The sequence below is a fragment of the Apis dorsata genome, unplaced genomic scaffold, assembly GCF_000469605.1.
Source record: "Apis dorsata unplaced genomic scaffold, Apis dorsata 1.3 scaffold_221, whole genome shotgun sequence".
NCBI classification, from domain to species: Eukaryota; Metazoa; Arthropoda; class Insecta; order Hymenoptera; family Apidae; genus Apis; species Apis dorsata.
Genome location: NW_006263503.1, coordinates 261,127 through 268,826, shown reverse-complemented (window position 1 = coordinate 268,826; position 7,700 = coordinate 261,127). Strand labels below are relative to the sequence as shown.

Genomic DNA, 7,700 nt, shown 5'->3' with positions numbered 1-7,700 from the left:
CGGGCTAATTGTTGGCCGACGGTCTCCCCCGCGGTGCACAATTCTTGGCGAATCGGGTCGGTGGAGGAGGGATTGTACGATAATTAAACGGTTTCGATCGAATTAACGCTCGATCCGGTTCTCTCGTTTACGATTTTATTATTGTTTTTTTTTTTTTTTGAATTTTGCTCGATCCAAGGATTAAATTTCCAGATATTAATACTTTGCTTTTATATTAATACACCGCGTTTATCTCCCCTCCCATCCGTAAACTTACTTCTTTCTCTGATGAAGATACTCTTTTCATTTCATTATTACACGAGTTTATCTTATTACTTATTACTTGTTTCTAACGCGAAAGAAAGGAGGGAAAAGAAAATTTTCCAGTCGGACGAGGAAAATGAGGCTCGATAAATTAACGAACAAACGAGAATGGAAGCTAAGTCGAACCTACCTATTCCATTCCGAGGAGTAAGCGACTTCCGCGTGCATCTTCCACGAACCACGAACAAACGGTCGACGAGTTACGCGTTTAAACGTTGCATTCCTACGGTAGACGTAGAAGGAAACGTTTCTCTCTCTCTCTTTCTCTCTCTCTCTCTCGGAGACACGTCGATGGTTCGCGCAGATAGATCCACGGGGGATTCCTAATTTCCATGCAAATCAGCCAATTTATTTGGCAGGCCGGGCTTGGAACGATTAGGCTAATGCGAACCCCTCCTCGCCCCCTCTCTTAGTGGCCGCCATCCTCGTAAAACCCGTGTTCCCCGCTCTTAATTCGCGGCTCCTTCGTTTCGACAGCGGATCAACGCGCGTACGCGCCGTTCCCCTTAATCGACGCGATTCTTTCGAAGCCAGGATTTCGTCGGCCATTGTTCCGTCGGCAGGATTAGGCGGAGAGGATTATATCGGCAGCTCGGATGCCCACGCGAGGCATTCTCGGGGAGGCAGCCGCGAGTGAGGAAACATCGGCCGGGAACAATGGACGGTGATATTCTTAAATCGGAGTCGCCGATTAACGATACCCCCGCGGCCCCGTTATAGAAAAACATGCCGCGCCGGCACGCAAACCCTCCTCGCCTCCCACTCCCTCCCGCCCCCTAAGTTCAAGGACTCGAAGCGAGGCAACCAACCGATGCAACTTCGATTTTTCTCGAGGTTGGATGGAGAGAATCTTCTCCTTCTTTCTCCTTCCCTGTTTGTCACGTATGCACGCGTTTCCAATTCCGTGAGAAAATTGTACCGCCGTTATATAATAAAGGAAGTGACTGAAATTATATATACTACGATGAGTGACTATAACCAATCTATCGATCTTGATATTGCTAGTGATAGTGCTTCCTAAAGTTCGAAAACGCGATTTATTTTAAGCAATTTCTCCTGTCTGAATATTCGTAGAAATAAGCTGAAGAATAATTTAATTTTTTTAAAAGAAACCGTTTAATTTAATTTCTAACCTATAAACTAATAAATATAGATACGAAGGGTGAGAATCGATCGATTCGATCGAAGGAAGGAAAGGAGGGAGGGGAAATTCGGAAGTCAAACGCCGATACAGTTGGAGGGATTTCACGGCCCATGAATATTTATATATTAGTTACCAGTTAATCTAGTTGCTCGAGGAGGCCGACAAAGTTCCGAATCATTATGTCCGGCCCACGCATTCTTACCGCGGCGGTCGAGAGGAAGGCCCAGCTTCGTCCCAGCTTCTTCTCTTTTTCATCGTGCCTCGTCTCTCTCTCTCTCTGTTCTCTGAGGCGGCTTTCTTGAACGACGAAGAAAGAGCGATGGCCGGTTCGCCCGGCTTGGACGAGGAGGGAATGATCGATAGAGAGAGAGAAAGAGAGAGAGAGAGGGAGGGTATACGCCGGCTGCACCGGCGGTCGAGGTGGTCCAAGCTCTGCTGGTGGCCTGCTCTCGCACTTACACACTCGATCGCACATTCGATCTTGGGTCGCGAGGCATCGCAGACGACCTCGGATCCTACGTCACCGGCTACGTGGAATGGGCCGGCGGACGACTAGTCCACGAAACGGGGAACTGGATCGACCAGGAGAGAGACGAGTACCTCGATCTCTCTCGATCGATATTTTTTTCAAAAATCTACTTTACTCGTACGCACTCGTGCTCGATTAGTCGAGTGTTTCGTCAGTGAGTGATTGATCCACGAAACGGGGAACTAGAGAGAGAGGATTTTAGTACCTAGATCTCTTTCGATCGATATTTTTTCAAAAATCTACTACATTCGTGTTCGATTTTTTGAGCGTTTCATTCACGAAACGGAGAACTAAAGAGAGAGAGTTTTAGTACCTAGATCTCTTTCGATCGATATTTTTTCAAAAATCTACTACATTCGTGTTCGATTTTTTGAGCGTTTCATTCACGAAACGGAGAACTAAAGAGAGAGAGTTTTAGTACCTAGATCTCTTTCGATCGATATTTTTTCAAAAATCTACTACATTCGTGTTCGATTTTTTGAGCGTTTCATTCACGAAACGGAGAACTAAAGAGAGAGAGTTTTAGTACCTAGATCTCTTTCGATCGATATTTTTTCAAAAATCTACTACATTCGTGCTCGATTTTTTGAGCGTTTCATTCAGGAAACGGAGAACTAAAGAGAGAGAGTTTTAGTACCTAGATCTTTCTCGATCGATATTTTTTTGAAAATCTACTTTTCTCGCATTCGCATTCGAATATTTCGTTCGCGAGTGATTGATCCACGAAACGGGGAATTGGAGAGAGAGGATTTTAGTACCTAGATCTTTCTCGATCGATATTTTTTTGAAAATCTACTTTTCTCGCATTCGCGTTCGAATATTTCGTTCGCGAGTGATTGATCCACGAAATGGAGAATTGGATCGAGGGTTTTAGTAGTTCGATCTCTCTCGATCGATATTTTTTTGAAAAATCTACTATATTCGCATTCATGTTCGATTAATCGAATGTTTCGTCCACGAAACGGGGAACTAGAGAGAGAGGATTTTAATATCTTGATCTCTCTCGATCGATATTTTTTCAAAAATCTACTACACTCGTGTTCGATTTCTTGAGTGTTTCCTCCACGAAACAGGGAACTAAAGAGAGAAGATTTTAGTATCTCGATTTCTCGATCGATATTTTTTTAAAAATCTACTTTTTTTGCATTCGTGTTCGAGTATTTCGTTCGATTGCTCCACGAAATGGAGAATTGAATCGAGGAAAGAGACAGTTTTAGTAGCTCGATCTTTCTCGATCGATATTTTTTCAAAAATTTACTACACTCGTGTTCGATTTCTTAAGTGTTTCATCCACGAAACGGGGAACTAGAGAAAGAAGGTTTTAATAGCTCGATCTCTCGATATTTTTTCAAAAATCTATTTTATTCGCACTCGCGATTTCTCGAGTGTTTCGTTCGCAAATAATTGATTCACAAAACAGAACGTTATTTTAAAAATCTATATGTTAAAATCTACATATTCATATGCGTTTGATTCTTCAAGTCGCAACAAGTCACCGGCTACGTGAAAAGGAGCGGCGGACTAATCCACGAAACGAGGAACTGGATCAAGCAAAATCCAATAACTCGAGTTATTTTAAAAATCTACTTTATTCGTGCGTATTTTCGAGTGTTTCGTCGCAACGAGTCAATCCTCCAAATGACGTTAAATCGTACGATCTATCGATTCGCTGAATTTCCCAGTACCCTGTGCAATTCGTAATTTATATTATTCGTCGATAAAAGAGGAATGCATTAAATAAATTACACGTTGATGGACAGGTTAAATCAAGAATCCAATAGAAATACACTGGTAAAGCAAAGATAGCTGGATTCGCGAATAATTCGAAGCATCCTGTAATAAACGTGCTCCATTAAATCCCCCGTATGAATATTCGAACGAATCATGGCTAAACTGGAAAAACGTGGCTGGAATTAGCGGTGGACAGGTAGCTACAGGGGAGAGCGATTGCGATCTTTCCACAACGCGGGGTCCCGCGTAATTCAACCCGAGTATATATCGAGGAAGAGGAACCGTTAACGACGCGAGAACGGTTTTCCTTAATGAACCGCATAGAGATCGCAATTTACGCACGTGTTTCCATCTAACTAACGAGAATCATTATTCTCTCTTCTCCTTCCTTTCCTCGAAATGTGGGAGACGAAGGTCTTGGACGAGTCGGGTCATTTTCTCAGATGCCTCGCGCGCCGGAAGTAGAATAATGTCGGAAGTCAAAATCAATCCTGTTGATTCACGGTTGATCCACGAAAACGCAGACAGGAGGCGCGTATAAGAGAGAGGGGTATCAGAGAAGAGGAGATTCGCTAATTGAGGGACGGTGGACGGTTTCCACGTATCCGATCATCTCGAGGCGATACGCGGGCACGAAGGCCGATTAAAACGGTGAAATATCGTCACGATCGGTTGTGCACGGTCGGCTACGTAACGCAGCCGGATTGACGGCCGCGACAAGATTGTAATTACTAGGCCTAACGAGGAGGCGATCGATGATCGGTCGTAATTTCGCCACGATGTGAACCTGACCTCCGTTACCTCGATAGACCAGCTGAATCCAATGCAAATATAATTTCTTCGAATTCTTCGAAAGATTCCAATCTGATGTGTCGAATCGCGATATAAGAAAATATCAATATGATTGGAATATCTCAATGAGAAGGCTATGAATCTGACCTCGAAAATCGAATCCAAATATAATTTCTTCGTCTTCGAATTCGCGAAAGATTCGAATCTGATGTGTCGACGATATAAGAAAATATCAATATGATTGGAATATCTGAATGAGAAGGCCATGAATCTGACCTCGATAGCGAAAATCTAATCCAATGCAAATATAATTACTTCATCTTCGAATTGGCGAAAGATTCCAGTTATATACTGGTATTTTAATCATGACGAACAAGGGAAACGCGAATATGATTGGAATATCTCAATGAGAAGGCTATGAATCTGACCTCGAAAATCGAATCCAAATATAATTTCTTCGTCTTCGAATTTGTGAAAGATTGAAATCTGATGTGTCGACGTTCAGTCGTGATATAAGAAAATATCAATATGATTGGAATATCTCAATGAGGAGAATCTGATCTCGATAGCGAAAATCTAATCCAATGCAAATATAATTTCTTCATCTTCGAATGAAAGATTCCATATATGATATTATATACTGATATTTTAATCGTGACGAACGAGAGAAACGCGAATATGATTGGAATATCTCAATGAGAAGGCCATGAATCTGATCTCGATAGCGAAAATCTAATCCAATGCAAATATAATTTCTTCGAATTCACGAAAAATTCGAATCTGATGTTCGCTCGCAATATACTGGTATTTTAAACGTGACGAACGAAGGAAACACGAATATGATTGGAATATCTCAATAAGAAGGTCATAAATCTAACTTCGATAGCAAAAATCTAATTCAATGCAAATATAATTTCTTCATCTTCGAATTCGCGAAATATTCGAATCTGATGTGTCGACGTTCGCGATATATATTATTTTAATCGTAACGAACGAAGAAAACACGAATATCATTGAAATAATTTCATATATATTACGCGTCAACATCTTTTCAATGAGCAGATGACCCGTGAACCTGACCTTGATAGCCAGCTAAATCCAATCCAATGCAAATATAATTAAATTTCGTGTAAAAAAAAATTCGCGTAAATTTCTTCATCTCCGAATTCGCGAAAGGTTCGAATCCAGTTATATACTGGTATTTTAATTGTGACGAACGAAGGAAACAATATGATTGGAATATCTCAATGAGCAGACGACCCCTGAACCTGACCTTGATAGCCAGCTAAATCCAATCCAATGCAAATATAATTAAATTTCGCGTAAAAAAAAATTCGCGTAAATTTCTTCATCTTCGAATTGGCGAAATAATCCAGTTATATACTGGATATTTTAATCGTGACGAACGAAGGAAACGCGAATACGGTTGGAACGAATGTAATTGGCGCGATAATTTCAGCTTCGCGCGTCAGCATCCTCTCATTACGCGGCGGGTAATAAAAGAAGAGCGGAGAGGCGGCGGTGGGTCGAAACGAGATCGAGATAAGCAGGCGATCGCGGCGAGATCCGGTGGATCGGACGGAGATCGATCGAGCTGGTAAAGTCTCAATCGTAATAAAGAGCGGTGACGGGCATGCCCAATGACCCGGCTTCTGGAGCGGCGTTGACCTCGGAGATGCTCGTCCGCGATCTTGGAACGGTTAATTAAATCGTAAGAATCGCGCGTGAGCTGGCAATCTTCTACGGCTGTTCTACGCTCGTTTCGCGAAACGTGGACTCACTTGTGTCCACGCGACGAGTACCTTTAATCAAAGGTATATAATTTCAAGATGTAGGAGGAATATTATAATTTACGAGATAAGTATTCGCAGAAAGGTAAAAAAATAATTATCTCTTCTCTTAATTCCATCTAGAGAGAGGTTAATGGATGATAATCGTAACAGAAGTAAAGAAACTGGCGCAAAGAAAAATTCAACGCGCGTGTAGAATGATTTAAGAATAATCTCTCTCTCTTTGCAATCTCGAGTCGCCATGTACGTATCTCGTTAATCCAAGATTAATCGAGTGGTGAAATTTCGGGGAAGCAATGTCTCTCACCTCTCACTCTCCCTGGTGACAAAACCGTTTTTTAGTCGTAAAAGCATTCCATAAATTCATTCGTCGATCGTTATCTTAAATCCTTCCAATATCTTCTATGCGGATTATCTGTCCCTTTTCTCACGGATTAACCGCCATTCCGTTCGTTTCGAAAACGTCTCTCGAGCATCGAGAGTTTCGAAAAGAACCGAGTTTCGCTTCTATTTTTCTTCCGACGGAATCGCGGACTGTATTTTTACGATGCGGGCAGAGGAACGTCGTCTCGGCTCGAGCATCACAGCGACAGATGCGCAGCTCCTGCGCAGAGCCAATTTAACGGTTTGCCACAAAAGCGGATCGAGCTAGGAAGCCAAGGTAGTAGTAGGATGCGACACTGGAGCGAGGGGAGGGATGGAATCGCACCCTTCCCCTCCAATGCGTCACACGTGTACGAGGCGCTCACAAAAGAAACCGACCTGATTCCACGACCCCGTCGCAAAGAAATAAAACACGGGGGGTGTTCCCTTCGAAAACGATTTTCACGGTGCGCGGTCGCTTTTTGTCGGTCGGGTCGGGACGGGAACGTGTCGTCGAAACGCGCGGATCGCGCCACGTTTAGAACGCAACATTCTGTCCCCTGGCTGAATTTTTGCGCGAGCAAGAGATCCCAAGATCTCCGATATTTCCAAGAACATCGCGCAACGAACGTCGAATGCGCGAAAAACCGTGCGAAAGATGATAGGTTGACCTATCCCCTTTGTGTGCGAGGATCGAGGCGGACGTCGAGGACGTCTCCCCCCGATCGCCGGGGGGGGAAGCACAATGGCATTGCTCGCGTGCGGATAACCCGTCTCTCCCGCGTCTGTTCCCGTCCACCTCGAATAGATACGTTTTCCTCGGCTGACGTGAACGGGATACACGCCTCCATCCATTCGAAGAAGAAGAAGAAGAAGAAGAAGAAGAAGAGAGAATCGGATGGACCATGGAGGGACGACGAGCAGAAAGGTTGAAAGGGGGGTTGTCGACATGTCGAAAGGGGAGAGGGGGAGAGGGAGCGGTTGCGTGTTGTGCGTCGTGCCAGGAATTTGACGTGGAGGGTGCTCGATGCGAGCCACAATAGCACCG

At 43.6% G+C, this 7,700-nt stretch overlaps 2 protein-coding genes across 2 annotated transcripts in view; one reads left to right on the top strand and one right to left on the bottom strand.

The window, feature by feature from the left end:
• LOC102675689 (TSC22 domain family protein 1-like) overlaps window positions 1–7,700 on the top strand; it is a 65,593-nt gene that overhangs the window by 14,680 nt on the left and 43,213 nt on the right. The window lies entirely within an intron of this gene.
• Window positions 1–7,700, bottom strand: part of LOC116185599 — a 50,740-nt gene that overhangs the window by 28,779 nt on the left and 14,261 nt on the right. The gene's annotated exons all lie outside the window — the stretch shown is intronic.